The sequence below is a fragment of the Serinus canaria genome, chromosome 3, assembly GCF_022539315.1.
Source record: "Serinus canaria isolate serCan28SL12 chromosome 3, serCan2020, whole genome shotgun sequence".
Classification (NCBI taxonomy): Eukaryota; Metazoa; Chordata; class Aves; order Passeriformes; family Fringillidae; genus Serinus; species Serinus canaria.
This window is the reverse complement of record NC_066316.1, coordinates 101003803-101026550: the sequence shown is the minus strand read 5'-3', so window position 1 is coordinate 101026550 and position 22748 is coordinate 101003803. Positions and strand designations below refer to the sequence as shown.

Genomic DNA, 22748 nt, shown 5'->3' with positions numbered 1-22748 from the left:
TATTTTCTTGTGTATTTCCATATTTTTAAGCAGTTAATTTTGTGATGCTAGCCATACTTACTTACTACATACTTATGGACCTGCCTCCTATCTCAAAAGCGACAAGGCTTTTAAATACCTGCCAGAACAGATAAAGTCTTGTTGTTTTAGTTGTAATAGCTACTTCAACAATAGCAACTGCAACAGATAAATCATGAGCAACAACTTGCTAATTATTTCTTGGTTGCTACATGAGTTAGATTTTTCTGTAAGGGCTGCTCTAAGGTATTGTGTTTATTTAAATATTATATATTGATAAATTACTTATTTTGACTTTCTTAAACAACAGAAATGTTGGGAAAATCTAGTTGGTAAAGCTAGTTTTTGCCAACTTTAAATTAACCTGGAATATTACTGTTATGAACCTGGAACTATTTCCAAAATTTGTCTAAATTAAACAATTTTTTTTGTTTTGTTTTGTTAAAAAACAGGAGAAGTATGTTCAGCTGTATCTTTTTTGGAAAGGATTTTGCCCCTCATCTTCTGTCCCACTGAAGGCTGATTTAGCCTCATTGTCTGGGAGTTACTCAGGTGAGCTCTCATTCCTTCTTGGTTAGAATTCTTGTTCATATTGAAGATTTTTTGGACAAGAGCAGCTTTCCTTGACAGGAATTTGAACAAGCACCAACCTGTTTATGGGAAGCCAATCAGGCTATGGAGTCGTTATTATCTCTTTGATGACTGGCACAATAATGTTTGGCTGTTCCATGCAAAAAGGAGCATGTCCAACAAAAGGAATTGAAGCTGTAAGGCTTGTAGTTTGCAGGATGGGAGGATGCCACACATCCCAGCAAGTGCTCTAATTGCTCATCCATGAGATAAGAGGGATAAGAAGGTTCTCTCAGAAATCCATCCCCTTTCCTTAATTTTTTTCCCACAAATAGTTCAGTGGATATGGATGAAGCATTCTATATTGCATGAAAGAATGTGTGTTTAGTTTTTCCTTTTTGTAAAAAGAAATTTTAAAATCTCTTTGGTTTAATCTGAATTTGTTAATTTTTTTTCAGACTAATTAAAAACATAAAAGTTAGGGTGATTTTTTTGCAGATGGGTTCACCTTAAAATATACTGCTTAGAGACTTGACCGCTTATCCTCCCAATTCCTCTTTCTTAGGTCTGACATACAAATTAAACAAGAAGCTTGATCTCCAAAAAGGCAAAGGCTTGGGTTTATTCTTTGCTTCTGAAAACAACCACTGTTTAGTTTCTTCAAGCACTTTTATTGCAAGCTGTCTATGGGACATGATCCACTTTGGAATCATTCACATGTGCACAATCTCTTGGAGAATATTTTCAGGGTGGAGAGAAGATGTCCTTACACAAGCAAGGGGAATCTCCTTGATTTTGACTGGCCCTCCAGCTAACTGGTGAATTTCATATGATAAAGACTATTCAGCTCACAGCATTCCAGATCAAGGTTAAAAAACCAAAACATGGTCAGGGTCCAGACACCTGGGCACAACTAAAAGGCCTACAACTTCAGATCAAACTCTTCTTACTAAGCTTCCTGAGTGTGATCAAGGAGACAATTACTGTTTTTAAAACCAAAGAGCCTGTCTAAAATTTTAGCATGGCAGTGTAAGTTTGTATGTCAGTGTGATGATCGTGATATGAAACCAACAATAGTGCTTCTGTATTTGACCACATGAATTGTTTTGCTCCAGAAAACTGAGAAGTACTCTTTACCTACTTCAGTAAGGCAGTGTTGGAGTGATTTTGGCTCTGTTGTCCTTCGTTATGAATGTCACAAAACAGGGATTCTCTTTGGTCATACACAAAAGGAAATAATTATCACTACTGTTCTCTAAAAGAAAATAATTTTCTAAATGCCAAATTAAAGAAATGATCAAATGAACCACTTGTTTTTCTTAGGTGCTTTAGAAAGTCCTATTTTTCAAAAACTATGCTGAAAATGTGTTGAAAAAAAGACAGTTTCAGTCTGAAGCTTCTATTCCACATTGCACTCACTCAATCTGGTTTGAGCAGCCTACCTGACTTGCTTTATTATTAGTAAATGCAGGCTTTGGCTAGGAGCTCTCAAACCCCAATATACCCAGGAAAAAAAACATATTAATAACATGCTTCATGAGCAATTTACATATTGGTTTATAAATTATTTACAATCCTTACATTTAGATGATGAATGAACATCAGATTTACTATTGAAGAGAACAGCAAAACTGCCTTCAATTTCAATTGGGTCGTCCTCTGTCGAGTTAGATGTAAAGGAAAAGGAGAGTAGACTGGGAGGGGACAGAAATATTGGGCTGATTAAATACAGATCTCTTAATCTGAAACTACAAAACCTCCTTCCCATCCATCTTGTCACTCTTTCCTTTTTAACTGCTGCAGCCATGTATAGTTATTAAACACTTTCGGATCAGCAATTAACACATGCAGTGTATCAGAGGTTCATAGGAGTCACTGAAAGCAATTCTGCTGACCTCCAAAAACATTGGAATAGACCCAGAATACTTAAGGAAAAGTACTATTAAAGAAGGGGATTCAGTAAATATTTGTTATCAAGGTGAGGAAAGGAAAGAGGAAAGGAAAAGAGAAAAGGTGGTTGTTGTACAGAGCTTGATGCTGGTTTTCTTTTACAAATAGTCCCACACAATAGAAATGCTTCATGAAGCACTAGGGTACTTCAACATCTGCTGACATTCAAATAGAGTAGAAGAGGAGAAGGCTCCTGCATGCATTATTCCTGCAGACCATTTAAAGCTTCAGACCAGAAGACATAAATATTTCAGTAAATGACAGGATCAGAGTAAAGAAAATCAACAGATCAAAGAGAGACCATATGGTCAAAGACACTCTTTTGTGTAAAGTTGTGTCATGGAGAGATATTTTAATGTGCAAGGAGGTGTTGAATGCTGTGCTTCAGGCAACAATGTGATACAGAAGCTGTTTCTATTTATATGGAACTATTTCAGTGCCTCCAGGACTGGAATAGTCATCCTGGGCTACCAAGGGCTGCTGACCCGGAAATTTATGAAAGACATTTCTGTTTGGAGAGTTCTTTGGAGAGGTTGCTCAAATTAGTTGACATCTCTCTGAAACAAGCAGCAGTTGTGTGCGCAAGTTGGGAGAAAATGCCGCGTTTCAATCGCTGCTTGCTTTCTCATGGGAAGAAAGTGTGTGAACAGCTCGGAAAGGCAGCAGAGCCTTTGCATCTGTGTCAGGGCAAACGAAAGCTGGCAGTCAGGTGGTTCCCCGTCTCACAAAAGGAACGACTTGAGTAAGGTAATTACTGTTTAATATTTCCACCAGGATGTTTGAAGGGAGCATTTAATTATCCTGCCAACATCTATTCAAATAAACATGAGGGGTTTAGAACTTTTTTTTCCCCCGGGTTGCAGGCTTAAAAGGAATACCAAACATTCTGGGGCACTAAACCTCTTAGATCTGCTCTGCAATGTGGAGTAGTAGCATGTTTCTATTGACATTTTGCCTTTTACATGAAATGATGCCTACCCTAGAGAACAAGCAGTGGTGTATCCTGCCTCTTCTCTCACCTTGTTAAATCCTGTCTGGAAGCTTTACCAAAGCAATATTTTCAGCAGAGCACACTAGGACAGTAGCTGAGTGCATATATTTTTTTTCAGTGAATATTCTTTTAGGGCAAAGCCATTGTTGAGAAATACTCTGAGCATTCTTCTCATGGGTCAAATCATGCTGCTAAATGCCCCAGTGCTGCCAACTGAATGTGGCCATATGAGCACTTGTTGGAGAAAAATTTATACTTGTCTCCTTTGCACATGTAGTCACATACACCAACACACATATGGGCTTAGAGATTGTAAATTTTTGTATTTAACAAACCCCAAACACATAATGAATCTGCGACTGCATTGTTCAAATCTGCCCATTTGTAATATTTCTTTCTAAAAGTTTTTTCATAAAGTTTTTTTCTGGTTCCTTCAACTGTCAAATCTTCAGTATTTAGAAGGCTGCCCAACAAGGAAAGTGCTACAAAACCAGTTTATCCTTCTTAAATCAGCTAAAGGTTCTTGCAGAAAGTGTCTCATGAAACATCTCAACCCTAAAATGCAGACATCAGTCACATCACAATCCAGTGAACACACATTGGGTGAACAAGCTCTGCAAGAAGAAAATGTTTAGAATAGAGTTGAGAGTCTGACACTCTCTGGCAGCAGAAGAAGTCAATACAGAAAAAGTTGCTAAGTCAGTGTGTGAGTAGGTAGGAAAGCTGGCTGAGACACTTGGAAAAGAGTATTAACTCTTTCCAAGGAGTGGGGAATAGTGGCTGGAGATATGATCTGCTGGGCACTATTTTGCTTTTTATACCTTAAAACAAAATAATTGTTTGACATATATCTTTAACTTATTTTCACAATTGAAACAATTATCAGACATCTGATTTTTTTCTGTAACTACTCAGAAGAAATAAATTAACAATTTTATTTTTGTTACACTTAAAATTATATTGAAAGTTCGGTAATCTAGGTCTTGATAATAAAAATAAAAATATACTGAAAATCAGTGTGATCCTTTTTCACCTCCAGCCAAAGCATGAACTCATCTAGAGCTAGTATTTTTATTTAGAAATTTATATTAAAATACTAACACTTCATAGTGTCTACATTTTTTAAAAAATAGAAATTAGAAGGATTAATATGTCATTGATATTTGACATTACTTGGGCTCTGATTTGCCAGATCTTTTTATGGATGAAAAATAGCTTTACAAGTTAGGCACATTCAAAGGGACCTTGCTTAATAGTTAATGGAGATCTAAAAGATAATTTCACCTCCTCCAGAAATTAAGTGAATATAAAATTTGAGAGTATGGTTAATCTCAATGCAAGAGTGGAAAAAGAGGGGTAAGGAGAGTAGAACACTGAAGATCAGGAAAATACTCAGAAATAGAACAATTCCAGTGTCTTCTGTGTTTGTGTTTTCCTCTCAGTATGTAAGCAAATAGAACATGGATCTACATCTGCTGGTGTCCAAATACACCCCCTCTGAAATCAGCTCTCTGGCAGTCAGGTAAGCATCCAGGATTTTTTTTCTAGAAATTGAGTAGCCTGAAGATGCCTTATGGTTGTTCACTGCAGTTCCATAAAAAAGACATGTGAAAAATAAAAGACAACCAAGGAAAAATGCATTAAAGGAACTACAAGGCAATGGAGATCTCTGTAAAATTTCATGGCTTAAGCATGCCTCAAATCTGGGCACTCATTTAATTATTCCTCTGAATTTTGTACATTTTTGCCTGGGTATACCGTTTAAGATGTGGTGTTCTATGAGTTGCCTGTTATTTCTGTAAGAAGAAAGTTTATTCATGCATCATATTGGTGGGTCTTACATGCCCCGATAATCTAAGACTTACTCACCTCTCTAAACTTTTAAAATTAATTTTAATTATTCTATTTACCTTTGTAGAATGAAGGATACATGATTTTGCTTATTGTGGAAAGTCAGTGTAGAATTTATATTAATTTCAAAAGATTACAAGTAGCAGAAACTCATTATTAGTGAAGTGGAAGTCCTTGTAAGGCAAGAATTCACTTGTGCAGTGTCCTTGAAAACTCCCATTATGTGTGGGTTAATAGGAACCATAACCTTGAAATCATATGCATTTTCCCATTTGAAAAGGGTATTTCTAACACCTTTTTAATTCCTTTATTATTGAGATAGCATACAATGTTGAAACTAATGACACAGTCTGTAATTTTTCTTGTTGTTGTTTTGTTCTTTATATGTGACATGTGGTTTGAGTTTTAGAGCTTATTTCCTTTTGGTCTAATGAGCCTCTGAAAGTGATTAAATAGAAGAAAGACGGGTTAAAGCAATGACATTTTATCAGAGGAAACACTATCAAATCTAGTGCATGGAAAGCTTTCTGTAGGTTCCCAAGATTTCTTGCAATAAATACTTTCTTATGACTGGAGTAGTAATTAGAAACTTAAGGCATTAAATGTTTGTCAGACAAAATGCAAGCAAGAATCATAAAAAATGTTTGTATGTGCTGTACTCAGTTATCTTTGGTTTGGTTTTTTTTTTTTTTTTACATCTGGCACTCCATTCTAGCTGCCTGCTCTTTTTCTTATGCTGAATTTAATGAACTTTCTTCAGGCATGGGGAAATGCGACTTGAATTAATCTCTCAAGCTGTAGTTTTGAAGAACCTTTGATGAGAAATGGATTAATCTTGGTCAGGATACTTTTGCATTAGATTCAGGATTATGAAGGTAAAATTTATTTTACAATCAATTCACAGGTTATGGAGATGTAGAGAGAGTGATGGGTGAACAGCCAAGTCTAAGTAAATCACCTCTCAGCATGCTGTCTGTGCCACCTACATCTTGGTAGGTAAACAGGGGTTACTGGAGTTGAATGGGAAATTACTAAAATGATGGATAATGCACATGTACATTGTTTTGTACAGAGGCCTTGATCATCACCAGAGGCATTTCACATGGCTCTGTCAGAGGGTGGCTCAGTGGAAGAGCTCCAGATGGGCTGCAGAAGTGAAGTTCAGTCCAGTGGCATTGACCAGGACAAGCCATCCTCTTAACCACTGACTACTCTCTGGGTATTTTGAAAATGCATTTCTGTCCTGGAGTTAGGCCCACTGAGTGATTTTTTTTCATTTAGAAGTTTAGAGTAAAACCTGTGCCCTAACACACAGAGATGATAAAATAGCGAGAAATGTAGGCAGCAAGTGAACTAGAGAAACAAGCAACTGACACATAAAACATTATTCCACACCCCCCTCCCCCCACAATCACCTTTAATGCTTTAATGTGAATATCTTGGAAAAAGGACGTGTGCTTCCAAGACCTTGTTCACAGTAGCCCCTTTGGTGTCTCTCTGTGGGATGTGTAGCTGAGTATCATCTGTCTGAGTTGGAAACTCTGGGGAAAGGTGCACAGCTGTACTGTCCTTGAGCTTGCTGGAGACCACCATGCTCTGGTTTAGACAGTGTCTACATGTTCATCTCATTTATCTTTGCCATCTAATAGACAGACATCGGGTTTAAGAGGTTGTTTGGAAGTTTTCAGTGGAGAAAGACAGATACCTCCTGTGGAAATTTCACCCTATTCTGAGAGAGCTGTCTAAAAGACAAGACCTAAATTGCCCTTTACAACTCAATTTGTCTCTAATACATGAGCAGAATTCATTTAAATAATCTGTATTTTGCTTCACATGCCAAAAGTTAAGGAAGATGGATCTCACCCTTACTAACAAATTATTTTTAATGTTTCAAGTAATATTTCTAGTATAAACTTCTAAATTAGAATAAGCACCTTTAAATTTTCACTGTTTCATGTCATGGACCATTTACACACAGTAATGTAGCTTTTACAATTTTTTCTCTTAAATTATCCTATAATGATAAATTTATTTTTTGCATAACTACACCAAGTTGCATAAAATGAAAAGCATGACAAGTAAATCACTTATGTAACAACTAAATAAGCACAGGCTCTTGCACAATACCTAGTGGAGTGTTTGCCAAGGACATGGATATTGAGGTGTATTGCTTTAATGTGATTTTATCCCCATCATATTTGTTTGGTCATTCATATGGATCTGCTATTAGATGTTAGTATATATGAACACAGGAAAAATTATCTGGAATAAGAGACACAGGCCACTGCAGAGGTGGAATGCCCAGCTCCCCATCTGGAACTCAGATTTTCCTATTTTGAATCAAAGGTATTCATATAATCTCTAAGCTTGTATGCTTTCTAAAAATAAACTTGAAACTTTTCTATAAAAATAAATCCCTTAACTCTGAATGTAATAAAGTAAATCTTATTTCTTGATTCTTGTTTCCAATTTGCTTGAGGAGGAAAGTTTGAAGTATATAATTGTTTCTTTAATATAAAATCATCTCAATGTGAAATAATTAATAAATCTGTTGCCATTTCCTTATGTTAAACCCAAAATTAACTATATGATTGTAACCAAAAAAATACACAGCACTTAGCTGAATTCTCTCTTTCTCACAAAGATGTGGTAGTATCCTAATCTAGGGTTTATCTACAACTTGAGTAAGACATTTGCTCTTCATCAACATTTCTCTGTGAACTAAGACATGCATAAAAATATTGACAGTCACCTGTCAGTAATGAAACCTGTGTGCTGCTGTTAACAAACCTGTCCTTATGCATTAATTGTGGCTTTTATTGCACACATGGATTTTCGAAGTATAATTATTTCCCTTGATGAATTAATTCTTTTAGCAGTTACTTCTCTTAATACAGAAAGAAAGAAATAATCACCTTGAGGAGAAAATTGCCTCTAGGACAGATTAAATATGATAAAGAAAAAATCAACCTTAAACCAATGGTGACTTAACAAAATTATGTCAAGTGTCAGTTTGTTGGTAGTTGGACAAAGCAATGTAATCATAGATGATATGCTTTAGATGTGTGCCAAAAACAATCATAAAAACCATTTGCAGATAAATGTCAAAGAGCAAATAAATCTAAAGTTAATTAGTAGGAGACTTGAAACAAACTGACTACACTTTATTTTAAGCTTTGGTTTGACAACAATTTAGAAACAATGGAAGGCAATCATTCATTTATGTGACATGTCAAAAGTCTGGATAGCTTATAGATCTAAAATATATTTTAATCCAGACTGAAGAAAGGGTTAAATTATTCAGAAAACTCAATAATAGATAAGGATTATTAGGATTCTGGCAAGGCTGAAAGCCCTGAAGATTATACAGGAAACTAAAGTCCATATTTTAAGTATTGGGGAAAAAAAAGGGAAAATTTGTAGGCACCTTATTCGGGGACTGCTGTTGAAGAAGTTTTTATACCTTCCTCTGAGGTAACAGTTTATGTCACTGTCATCTGAAGAATGACTCAGGATAACCAAGATGAACTATTGGTCTTCCAGAAGTGAATGCTTCCTGGTGATCATTCTGAGGAGGGCTGTAAGGGTTCACCACAGCTGGAGAAGCTGTAGTGCATTTCTAGCCTGTTGCTCAAGCTGTACTTTTGTGAATAGGGAAGAGCAAATCCTTTGTGATGGCACCCACAAACTCAGCAGCTGAGGGTGAAATCCTGGCCTGGACATGCTCAGGTCAGTCAATGGGATAACATTTACTGCCTCTAGTGCAGTTCTGATAGCACACATGGTGTTAATGATTGTATACACCTGCTAGCATGGATATCCAGAACAGTCTTGCACAATTGCTATCTCAACAGTCAAAAAGCTGTAAAATTTCATGGCTCTATTATTTTACCTATTGAAATAAAATTCCCTCTAGATAGCTCACAGGGGTTTGTCCTCCAGTCCCTCTTCCTCCTACTTTGTAAGAGAAGACAAATTGCCCAAATATCTGCTGATCACATTCCACATACTTCTGTCAGCAGAAAAGTAGAATTTAAGAGAGAGCCTGGATACCCAGGGTGGTCAACCCCGCCATTTCCAGGATTCAGGGATGATGGAAAAGAACTCCCTGCTTGTCCTCTGGAGTGACCTTCCATCTGAGCTGTCGGGTTATCACAGATCCATCTGTAAACAAAGGAGAGCAGGTTCCCTGGGCAGTGTCAGGATCACACTCAGTGTGACACTGTGTTTGGATGTCCAAAGAATCCCCCTCTCCTTGCTTTCTTTTCCAGGCTTAATAAAGGAACTGCTAAAACCTATGTAGCCTGATAAGATGACAAGACAGTCTTTTAGTGTTATTGATTGTATACAAGAAGTGGAATGATGAATTATTTCCTATAATGCGTCCTGAGTGGGTTTCATCTTTCTGAGACATGTTCTTAAAATCCTTCATATTAATTCAGTTCTTAAACTTCCTGCTGGAAAGCAAAGGGTCTTCATAAGGCCAAAGGGCTGAGGTAAGACAAATATCTTCTACCTGATAAGAGGGGGAACTTTCAGAGTGTGTGATCTGAGAGGAGCAAATGTGTATAGCATATAAAATAAACTCTGGAATGCTATCCTGAGAATGCTGTTAAAATGAACTGGGGGGACAAACTGTATGCCCCAAAGGCATTCCACATATAATAAACTTCAACCTTTCACCACCTTCCTTTATGTGTGGTGGAACAGCTGAATGGCTGTGGATTTTATTTCCTCACTTCAGTGAAAGAGTTTTATTACTCAACAAAAGAAGTTCCTCCATCAGGCCACAAGTATTAGTACCAATCATATGCCATTCCCATTCTATGATTCTGTGTGACTCTGTGTGCAGTCATGTGTAACACACAGGATATTGTGTGTGTTAGCTGATGAAAGCTGCCTTTCCTATGCTTGTTCCTATATTTGCCATATTCAGTCTTAGCTAAATGGCATAGAACCCTAAGGTTCCTTATGAAGATACTGTCTTCTGTACTTGTTCTGTGTAATGTAAACTAAGTTTACGCCTAGAACACAAGCCTCAGGTTTTGTGACAAAACATTTGAGAATGGGATCTGAAGAGAAGGTCACTTTTATGGTATTGTTTCCTGTGCTTCAAACATCACCCAAAGATTGCTGCTGGTTTAGCTGATGTGAAAAGCATCAGATATCAATGGATGACCTTGCAGAGCTACCAATAATTCTACAAGCTACAAATAATTCTACAATTAAAATTTAAATAAATTTAAGGCTTGCAACTTGGAACGGTGTTGTTGGCGTAGGTGATTTCTGCACAGGTATTGCAAAGGGAGAGAATTGTCTGTTTTCTTTTAAGGAAACTTGTCCTCTTGCCATTACTATTTCAGTCTGAAATCAGTTTTGAACTTTCTAGTTTGATTGAAAACCTCTGAAGTTCAGATATGCTGCAAAAAAACCAATTAGATGTTGTCCCCTCCTTGGCTGTTGCTATGATTTTGGATTTTGTAGGGTATTTTTTTTATTCCCTCTTTAAAAAAATTTTAAGGGAGCTTTTAGCAGGTTTGGAAGAGAGCAGCAGGAGAAACTGAAAAGTTATCAATATTCCCAAAGAGTAGCAAGGAAACCAGGGAAGAGGGAAGGCTGCATATGGGTCCAACTTGAAATGTCATCGAGCTTAGGCTCACTGAAGAGGTGCCAGAAACGTATTTGGGAATACAGTTTCCTTAGTTAGAAACAAGCACCAGCACTGCAAATGTCAATTTTCTTTAGGGCTTCTTCTCTCCTATATCTACAGGCTATTTTTCCTAACAAAGCAATACAAAGAAGTCTTGGTGCAAATGTAGGACCTCTTTACACAGACAGAAAGAGGTTCTCAGTTATGTCCAAAGGTGCCTTTGGTGAGTTGTGCTCACTAACATATTTAGCATATAATATTATATATTTGTAATTAATATATAATTGTTGCTTATTCAAATTTCACTGTGTGATGAAAGATTTATTTACATATTGTTCTGTTGCTCAGATGTCAAGGAGGTTATCTGGGACCTTCAGACACTTGATCAGAGTTAACTGATGAAAGCCTAGCCCTGTTGTCTAAATCTGTCACCTCTCTGACTTTACCACCATGGTTGAGACTGCAGCAAAGCTTTGTCCATGCTGAGAGTGCTCCGTGCTTCCTTTGTCAAACTTGTTTTTACTGACCCGCCCAATGCAAGGCACCATCTCTCACTGCCAGGTCAGCCCAAGGTATTGTATACCAGGGAATATACCATGACAGAAGAAAATAAACACTGGGGGAGGAGGAAGTTCTGAGAGCTTTCACAGCCCAGATGGGAGCCCTGGCTCTTTGTACTCTGAGCATGAAACATGGGCAGTATGAGGAGCAGGGATGTGAGCACTGAGCTGTGGGAAGAGCTGTATCCCACCCTTCCAGGAATCCTCTCTCACTCTCGTGATACAGCTCAGACTAATGTAGCCATAGACACAGTTCTGTCTGAAATGGAGCCTGGCACAACTCATTATCAAAACATCACATGTTTGGTAATTTCTCTATTTGTTTTTAGTTTTCTATGTTTCTTTAACACTTTTTTATCATCTTGAATTCTGTGAATTCATGTTTGTTCTCCACTTATTGAAGAAGAAAACTGTAAGACTTTTTGACCAACTGAAGTGTGAGATGTCCTAGACCCTACAGCATGTCTTTCTCAATATAAAACTAAAACCCTAAAAAGCATAACGTTTTCCAGGTATTGATCCTTGGTGGCATATGAAAGGTCCAATAATGCATGTCTGGAGCCTGGACTAAAAACTGCTTTTGGTCAGTATGAACTTCCTTTAAATGGAAAATTAAATTGCAAACATCTTTATAATCCTGCAGACATTCTTCACATTTATTTCATCTCTCAAGGGAGGGATCCACTAATTGCAGTGGCCCCTGCAATTGTGAAGAGAGGTTCCTTGACTCAACAGGAGGAAGGAATGATATCTGGGGAGAACTGGAAAAACTTGAGAATGTGAAGACATGTTAGGAGGAAATTCTTTACTCAGAGGGTGGTGAGGCACTGGAACAGGCTTCTCAGGGAGGGTGTGGATGCCCCATCTCTGGAAGTGTTCGTGGTTGGATGGGGCCCTGAGCAACTTGGTGAACTGGGTAGCATCCCTGTCCATTGTGAGAGAATTGAAACTAAATGATCTTTGAGATCCCTTCTAACCAAAACCATTCTATAATTGTATTACATTATTGCTGCTGTACAAATTATATTAAATAAATCACACAGATGATTTATTAATAGAAATTTGAGGAAAATAAAAGAAGATATATTCTCTCCATCATCCTCACACAGTGAAGTAGAATCAAAAATTTTCATTATTATTCTTTAAACAAGTTTTTTGATTTATTTGGGTATCTCTGTGCCAAGGGAAGTAATCATAATGCCCTGCATAAATGCACATATATGTATAATTTTCTGAATGGCCTTTTCTGTCTCCTCCCATTTCTGTGTAGGATACACATGCCAATTTCCTGTGGTTGTATCTGAATGCTCAGTAACTCAGTCACTGGCTCAAAGTAATGAAATACATTTTTCAACAAGGGCCTTTAGCATTAATATAATAAAATGCATGATTATCACAATGAAAATATGCCAAATTTCAAACTCCTTTAAACCTGAAATTTATTTGGTTTGCCTTTATTATTGAGATCAATTCAAACAAATTATGGGTTTTTTTTTCCATCTATGTATTTCAAGAATAGAATATTACTGTAAAAGCAACCGAGCTGAGTTATACTTACACTGGAATGAAAGCATCATAACATTTATATCAGTCACAGAATTGTGTATTTCTTCTTACCTCTCTAAAGAAAGTGTTTTGGTAAACCAGAAAAATCCCTTTAGAGTTTTGGGGTCTTTTTTTAATCCAGACATGTGCCAGTTTGTTTTTCACTAAATGTTTCACAACTCAGGTGAACCGAAACAGATCATCAGAAATTTACATCACTAATGAAATATTAATGAGGTATAAACAAAACAATTTTTAATAACATTTAAAAAAAATCTGCATTCATTTACCTGGCAACACATAGGGATCACACCAGACACTCCACTAAGCCCTCAAGCACTGTACTGAGGTGTATTTTTAATGTGGAGAACCAGTTTCATTACACAGAGAGTAGCTAAATTTCCAAGTGTAATGCATGTATTTCCAAGGATTTTTTACCTGCCTTACTTTGCATGAATAAGGAATGAAGATATTAAACATTTATCTGTGTGATCTGAATAAAATTCATGTGTAAAATAGAATTTTTATAATAATGCATACCTTTTTTTTCTTATCTAAAGCTATTTCTCTTTAGAGAATAACTTTAGATAAGAACAACACCACATTTGAGTAAAGGATTTTTGTAAATATTGTCAGCTCACCCAATGGGAATCATAGTAGCCTAAAATTGGAAAATCTTTCTTCATTAGTGAAAAAAGGCATTTTATGGGGAAATGTTAAAACAATAGCTATTTAATTTTTGTTTCTGAGAGAAGAATGGTATTTTTAAGAGCAGAGGAGTTGAGAAGAGTCAGGGTTTTGATAAGATCTGTACTCACGACCTAAACTATTAAATAGTGCTTTTGGAATCAGGGTAAGTGACTCCTCTTCACAGCCTGGAAGTGAAGGCACTGAGTCAGCTGCTGGCTGGGAGTGCTGTTGTGACCAAAAAGAGCCAGACAGGATTTCTCCCTTTAATGCCAAATCCAAAGCATTTGGACACAGCCTGAGCAGCACCCCAGGGGCTATGGAGCAGCTTCAGTGACAAAGTGACATTTTGAGCTGTGCACAAATAACACAGTTGACCCTGAAAATGATCACAAGAGGAAGAGTAGATATGGGAGTGCAAGGAAATGGAAAGAGGTGGATGTTATTGCCCTTGCTCAAAGTGTTGTAGGGGAGTCACAACTCACATGGAGGAGTAAGTGTGAGCAGCAAGGGTGGCATCCTGTGCAGTGATGATGTATTTGTGGTTTGTGTATAAATTAGACAGCACCCATATGTCCCAGAGCCTCACTTTGGATTCTGATCCCTGTTGTGAGCTGTGTAAGGCATGTCCTTGTGATACTCCTGACAAAGGAGATGAGAAACTACACCAGTGCATGGAAAACACTGAAATGTGTTTGATCCCTGAGAGGCTCTAACAAACTGTCCATCAGAGAGGAACACTCACATTCACACTTGGCTTTCTGACTTTATAGGACACAGCTGATTTCTTCTGGCTGCTCCCATAATCTTTGAACTTACTCTATCTCCTTTACCACAAGCTGCTTCTTGCCATGCTCAGTGTGGAGTACTGAGCTAGTAACCAGTGCCTTCCAGCCCATCAGTGAAGCCCCTACTAGGTGTTACAATGGAAACTAACACATCAAATGTGTTACTAACTTCCCATCACATAACATTTCCCTGCTAAAAAGAAATCAATATGAAATGGCTTACTCTAGAAATTTGAAACTTTATGTTAGGTGTTTCATTGATAGTTTTCAAATAAAAGTTTGAATTTCATGCTTGTGTTTGCAACTTCAGCCCAGAAGCAGGTTAATTTTTTTCAGTGAAGGAAAGGAAGACTTAGAGTATAATTAAAACAAAAAAGTTTCATTCAACTAGTCTGCTTTTATTTCCAACAACCGACTTTCTTAACAACCCTTCTTCTGTCTTGCAGCAGCAGTATTACTGAAAACATTGATGAATCAACATTTGGATGGCACATTCAATAGCTGTTGACAGGTGGTGGGAAACACAACATGCCATAATTCAGCAGAGGCAGAAAGTTATGGAAGACAGGAAAATAACCAGATTCTTAGTGTTGCTTCAGTATCTTGCATATCCTAACTTTTTTATTCTGTTAATAAAAATCTTTATACACAGAATGAGACAACAGAAAGTGCTTGTCTTATTTACATACTCTTCCCCCTTGTACAATTTTATGATATTAGGGACTTTTCAGAAATTAATATTTTGATCAATGAACTAACTCAGCTTCTCTCAGGTTACTTGTCTCAGTCTGTAGAACAAAAACACATCCACTACCAAAACCACTTGTAGAAAAATATATATATCCCCTATATATTTTTCCAATTACTCCTAAACTAGTAATAAAAATATCACAAAAATGCACAGAATATAGTCATGAAAATTATTGCTTGTATTAATTATACACAGTTTCTGATGTTTTGGGGCTGGGTCCTCTACTTTCAAAATCTGGTGAATGAATAAGTCTTCCCTGTAGATACCACACATTTCAGATGCAGCACAGTTGAACAATATATGAAAAAAAGGTAAGAAGAAGAAAATTTGAAAAAAATAGGTGTCATTCAGCTTCTCAAAAGAAGTGGAATACACATACCTGTGTGACTGCACAATCAGAAAATGTCCCCATTACCTTTAGATTTGTTCTGTCAAGAAAAATACATTCACCTTTTGTTCACAAGAATTTTATATTTTATATATGGAGTTCTTAGAACCAATACATGAAATAGCTGTATTCAGAAGTCCTAATTATTTATTCCAGGCAAAATCCAAAACAGAAGACAGCATCAGGCAAGAACAAACAATTTGCTTTGGAAACAGTGACCCTGAGTTGCCCGAACATTTTTGTATTTTTCTTTTCTGGAGATCAGTCAGGTGAGTGACCCAACAAGGAACAGCCTTGAGAGAAAACAGCATTTTCCACAGGAACAAGGTAATAGAATAACAGTGTTTCATTGGGTGTTGAGAGTAATATGCTCCTTCATGTCATCCAGATGCTTTGAAAATTGTGTCTTAAGATCCTGAGTCAGTCATTGTGACCCTGTCAGAGTTTTAGAAGAAATTAAATCTTCCCTGCACTAAGAAAAGGGCAGTTTTCAACATATTGTTTCTTCTTGCCCCTTCTTCAGGCTTACACTGACTTTTAGCAGTGTGTTGGCATTTTTATTGATTGCCTTGGGTTATACTCTTGGTGACTCTTATCAATGCATCAAAGCATTCCCATATTTGGTTTTGCCATCTATAAAATGACAGAAATAACTATTTTTCTATGTAATGATTTTATCTCTAGTGTGGGGGATCAAGAAACAGCTATGTAATAGTAACTGATTACAGTTTCTTTAAATTAATGAATCTGCAGGGTGCCCAGATACCTGAAACTTAATCATTAATTCTGCACACAAACTTTTGTAGCAGCTCAAGAATCCTGCAGCCATTTCTCAGGCTCAAGGCTGTCTCCCAGGATTTCTTTGTCCTCATTACTAGTATAGAACTCCTGTTCAAATTGGAAGAAAGATAAGTCAATGCAAGATTTCTCCCATTTTTTCTGTGCTATTTATTTGGAGTTCTTCCCAGTATCCTATTTTACAAAAAAAAAAAGAAAAAAAAAAAAAAACAAAAACAGGAGAAACTTTCTTGCACTAGAAATGGAATGCCAAAATATAATGCAGATGTGGCAAGAACAGGTCTTTGTATTTACCCTGATAAAACAATTACTCTGATATACAGTTTTGCCAGTCCCCAGGTCTGGAGCATTTACTAACAAGTTGCCCAGTTCCTGTAGCAATTTATTTCAAATTTATGACTGTGACAGATTTCCAATGTGCATAATAATCATGGCTCACGTCTTTTCCTCTCCTCCTTGCAAATTTTTTGAAGTGGGAGTGCCCTAATTGGCTTCTGCTGATTTTAGTGCTACTTTGTTCTTTATCTGCTTGCACCTCGCCAGTAGATCCTGCTATCATTTCTAGGGTTCACAGGACCCTGTCAGCACTTAGCAGTCAAAGGTCAACCAACCTCACAACACATGGTTAAATAGGCTGAAAAATCTCACCTAGTATTAACCCCCAGTACCTCAAATGAAGAAAAATGGTGCTGGCATCAGCAGCAAAGCAGCATTACCAAACAGCAGGGGATTTCTGTGCACTGGCAACACAAATATTGAGACGTGTCCATCCTTGAGAATCCCGGTTCTAGGAGTGGACAGTGAAACCTGTGAACCTGATTGTCACTGATTTATGTTTTGCTTTGTTCTTTATCAGTTTGGAAGTATCCAGGAGAGCCATACACATGTTGCTATCTTTCTTTCATCTTTCAAGCTGTCTGTGACCTGTTCGTCTTTCCCTGATGCTCCCCCTCTGCCCTGGAAGCCCTTCAGTGTGTGCTTCCTACACTCATTTGAAAGTTTGTAGAACTCTGATAATACTTAACACCCAAGTAGCAGCAAACTTGCCTGAAAAAAGTAAAAATAAGTCCACCTGAATTCCCCCAGTGAGTACTTTTATTTTTGTGTAACAGACCTACACATAGATGACAAATGCTTGGCTGCCTTGAAGACTAACTTCATCAGGGATGTAATTTTCAAGTATTTGTACAGTTCTTTTCCAAAATTTCATGGCTTCTCCAAACAGATAAAAAAATATTTCAAATGTAAAATGTTACATGTGGAAATATAGATACTGTGTTTTACAAAGCCTCTTTTCCTTTCATTCAGATCACTGAAAGAATTTTGAAGTGTTTTATGTAAGAAGTACTTATCTGTAGATTTTTTGGTTTGGCTCTTTCCATTTTAATTTTTACTCATGCCTTTCACATTATGTACCTTTTAATCTGGAAAAACTTGGAAAGGATGGGACAAAGTAAAAAAAGTGGGAAACAATGAAAAAATTACTACATATTCATCTATGTAGTGAAGTGGGTTTAAATTTTCATTTAGTGTACTAAAGTATTATTAGAAAATAGATCACTTTCAATGAAAAGTGTATTTTGATAGAAAAATTTAATACAGTCCAAATCAAAAAAACCTGGGCTTCATTCAGCTGTCCCGAGAAAGCTTTAATAATCCCTATTGACCAAGGGTGTTGTCTTCCATGTGTGGGCATTTTTAACCAGAAGCCTAAAGAACTGCTCTGGGGGAGGGAAAGGCTGAGTGGGCTGAAGAGAGCCCAGCCCTGTGACAGCTGCCTGGCAGCTCTGAGTTGTCCCTGAGATCAATAATCTTCGATAGCTGATGGTCCCTGAACTCGGCGTGCGCTCCACGGGGCTGCAGTGCTGCTGGGAGCTGAGGGCTGTGCACGATGACATCCTGGGATGATACTCCAGAGGACAGGTCACTAGGCCAGGATAATCCACCCTGAACAGGGAATGGTATTTTTCATAAAGGAAAGAGAAATATTTGAAGGACATTCCAACACTAAAATTACTTGCCAATTCAAGATTAAGTGTGGCAAAGCAAGCAGCTTTAGCTGCTCTTTCTGACACTGCTTTAAAATTACAGAATGAAAATCTCAGTCAAGTAACTCACAACTACAAAATCATGCTTGATCCTTTAATATGTCCTAATTTCCAGAATGAGACACTTTGCTCTGAATGACTTATTTATTCTGTGCTGCCTCATAACACACTTGACTACAATGACCTGTCTTGTAATTTTTGTTTTGATTGTGCTCCCAGTTCTTCCCCACACTCTCGCATTTGTATGCTCACCAACATGTGAGCAATACTTGAATACTAAGGCTTTGGAATATTAAGGACATGCAAAAATGTAGTGAATCTGTCTCTTTGGATTTGCATGCATGGGTTGAGTAGGCCAATAAGCCAATAAGTCATTCTTTAAAACTCCCACAGTGTGGGAAATTCATTGCTGACAAACGTCAGCATGATATTTGAGACACAGTCAGACTTTGTTATGAAACTCCCATTCCTCTAAGGACTGTTTGAGACTTCTTAGCATTGCTAATGCTCTGTAGCCTTCACTATCTGCCCAGTCATTCCCTGAGTGAATATCTGTTGCTGCTGTCTTCTCTTACATAAAATTAAATACAGTCACTACAAAATAAAAGCGCTGCCAGTCAGCCTGGCACAGCACGGTTTATCTGTAAGACACAGCAGCAGGTATTTATAATAATTTAGTCTGTGATGCCCTTCACCTTTCAGTGCATTTGTACACTTCTACTTGCATGACATTTTCCATGAACCAACTGGGTTATTTTGCCAGTGGAACAGGGAATTGCTATGTACATAGATGGAATTCTGGGCACCTACTTCACCCACTTTGGATGGAGTAAATCCTTTGGACACTGCTATAAATGGTCTTGATTTCAGCAGCAAATGCTAAGCAGCTACTCAAGCAGTGCCATAAGTATTTTATACAGATTTAGACAATATTGGAATTATCTGTGTTCACTTCTTACCACATGAATGAGCAATTGAGGCTTAAATTTTAACATTCAACAGCTGTCCTAGACCTATAAATCTTGTCCTTAATTGCAACTTCTGCATATATTTCTTTTGCCCAACAGGTCAAGATTTCAGCCGGGGAATTTTCTTCTTGTAACTGAATCTTGTCATGACTTGTTGCTAACCATATAAAATTATGAGACCCAAAAAAATGACAGGACCAAAAGCAGGCATGATGTATATGCATGCAGTATACTGCAAATTCTAAGAACATGTAAAATCTATTCAGTAAGACAGGTAAATACTACACTGATGGTAGATATATGGAATCCTCATTAAATAAAAATAGAACATTATCGGTATCCCATAGAACTACATTTCAATTACATTTAAAATGCAACATTAAAGCAAGAAATCTATGTTTAATATGAATATTGTTCATTAATATTAATGAATATTTAGGGCTTGCTGAAGTGATTTGTTTATATATAAAATTTTTCTTTGTAGTAAAATCATAAAGTCTCTTGATATTCAAATAAAACTACTTTCTGCAGCCTAAATCTACTAACCAATGATCTCAAAGCCATGCTTTATATAGCCAGCCATGTAGGATGGAGATTCAGTACTTACTCTGATATCTTGCAAACAATGTGTATAGCAGATTTGTTTGCATAACAGAATCCTTAAACAATTCTCAACTTTGAGTGAATTTACATGAATCAATCTGTTCATAAACAAGATCGTAGCCTTTAGATAATTTTTTTGTTCTCAGACTGACCTCCTCCCTCTGTACTGTTTATGCAGCTATGCCATTATACAGCTATGTCATCAATTGGTAGCCAAGCACACATATGGTGTGTTTGGGTATTTGCTTCATTCTCTGAAAACCTGAGGTAATTTTTGCTTGAATAACGTGAAAAATAATAATTAAAAACTAATATGAGAATTTTCCAAAGAGTGGGAAGCAGAACTATTAAACACAACATTTTATATCTAGACAGGAAGGCAATGCTCAGTAAAAAGCCCCACAGTTGCCTTTTGAACTGCAACCCTTAACCCCTCAAAGGCTCTGAAATTCAGAATGCCCCTAGATACGAAGTCATATATGATTGAGGGTCCCATGCAATGCAGCTTAGAGGGCAGAGAAATGTTTATGTCTGCCACACCCATTTTCTGTTCTCCATTTCTACCAAGGAAGCAGTGGCAAAGGACTATTTAAAAAGGCACTAAAATTAAATTAAATGAAACATTAAAAAGTGGACAGCTATCATTCCTGAAACAAGCCTGTCAGGTTATGGATGTTTTATCTGTAATCCTTGCTACAAAACCATAAGACAGCTCCTTCTTACTGCCAATACCTATAGAGAAATACCTCTGTGACCTCATGGTTTAGTCTAGTTTTATGATTTTCAACATCCTAAGGCTAGTGGTGGCCACACACTATTTTTTTAATTGTTCTACATTTTTAAGCTGCAGATTACTTTTGGCCAAATGCACAGATGAAACTTTCTAATAGATATAGATGCCCAGACCAGAAAAAGACCTTAAACTAATCTGAGCTTTGTCAGGATTGCATATGAAAAAGACTGTTGATGATTTCCTAAGTTTTCAGAAAAGAGGAAGGTCTTGACACAAATGTATATATCAATTTAATCTGCAGAACTTGTATAGTAGAACTATTGCTCCTGTTTCTTATTGAGAACAGATAAATGTCCTGTAGGGATGTTGGTTGCAACATTGTTTAGGTAGTTTCCTGGTGGGCAATATATATTCCTGATAGTTCAATATTGCTTAAAAAGAGCTATAACAAGGCCCATTATTCAGATGAAAGCAATCATGACTAAGAAATTTATGATGACATCTGAGTAAATTTGTGGGAAATGCTGTGTAGCTGCAGTGGATGAAACAGTAGGAGCAACAAAACATTAGAGAGTGTTGGGTCCCATGATATGGAAATTATGTTGTGCAACCTCATGAAGAGCTCATTGTGCAGTGTAACTGCAATGCTGACAGAGGAAATTGAAGTTTGACCAGTGCATCAAACTTGGTGATCAACAAGGAGTGCAAAGAAAGCTCTGATGGAATCGCAACTAAGTTGGACCTTAAGTCAGACACAGGAAACTCAATAACTTTGAAATGTTCTTTCAAGCATACTTAGACATTGACCTTCCAGTTAAAATAATGTTCCTTTTCTTTTCTTCTAGAATTCCTTTGACCTGTATAAGAATTCAATAATTAATAAAAATTACAAATTTATTTTAAAATTTTTTTAAAAGTCATAGTTTTCAGGCAGAGGCATGTACTCTCCATTTCTAAGAAAAACCCTTTACATTTTTGCTACCTCAAGGATGGCAGATGATAAAATGATCTTTTTTGAAATGAAAGCTTGCTTGGTGGTTTAGCAGAATAGAAATATTCTACTGTTTTCATGGAAGAAAAATAGTCCAAACAAGGCAAAAATCACAACTGATATTTCATTAAGGAAAGAAAATGAAAATTAAATAATTCACTTCTATGTATTTAATTACAGATAGCCATGAAAGCTCTTGGTAAATAAATTTATCACAAAAGTGTAATCAGAAGGTTTAATCAGAATATTCTTATTTCCACAAAAAAGCCCCTCTGGGTCCAGCACACCAAATATGCAGCATGTTAGACACTGACATTTTAAAACTCCATTTATTTCAAAATCAAAAGTGCCTAGCTCCAATTTTTTGTGTGAATAAAAAGCCCTAGAAAAGTATTGACACTGTGAAAGCTTCTGCTGCCATTCAGAAGAGCAGTGGTACATGTGGTTTGGTGCACAGCACCCACTTGAGCCACAAACATTTTCATCTGATGCAAAGCCGTTGTCAGACTGACGTCAGATCAGGAGTTTTGTGGTTCATTTAGCCAAAAGAAATGTCAGCTGTTTGCTGAAGCAGGGAAGTTGATAAAATTTATTTTGGTGGCATTAGCAGTGAGGCTGTAAGTGAGCATAGCTTCAGCATGGTGTGATTTTGCAAAGCATGGCTTTGATCCACAATAGGACAATCAGGACTGAACTGGAGTATGATTTGACATGTACACAAGGACAAAACAGATGCCTAACAGCTTACATATGGTGCAGAATTCTTTCAAGAAAATCAGAGTGTGGCTGTTGTTTGCAACTTTTCAGATTTAGAAAGTGAGTGCTTTAAATCAATTAGGGAAAAAATAAACCACTTTC

The 22748-nt window shown here is 37.0% G+C and overlaps 1 long non-coding RNA gene across 2 annotated transcripts in view; it reads left to right on the top strand.

Moving 5' to 3' along the window:
- The first annotated feature begins 3146 nt into the window (after window positions 1-3146).
- The window catches only part of LOC127059400 (uncharacterized), a 32492-nt gene continuing 12890 nt past the window's right edge, over window positions 3147-22748 (top strand). Inside the window, exons 1-4 of one of the 2 annotated variants that reach the window (XR_007777152.1) lie at window positions 3147-3285; window positions 4972-5051; window positions 6285-6372; window positions 15057-15148. This is a non-coding gene — a long non-coding RNA (uncharacterized LOC127059400). Of the gene's footprint in view, window positions 3286-4971; window positions 5052-6284; window positions 6373-15056; window positions 15149-15905; window positions 16019-22748 lie in introns of those variants that run through there. The other variant, XR_007777151.1, reaches the window with a different exon arrangement.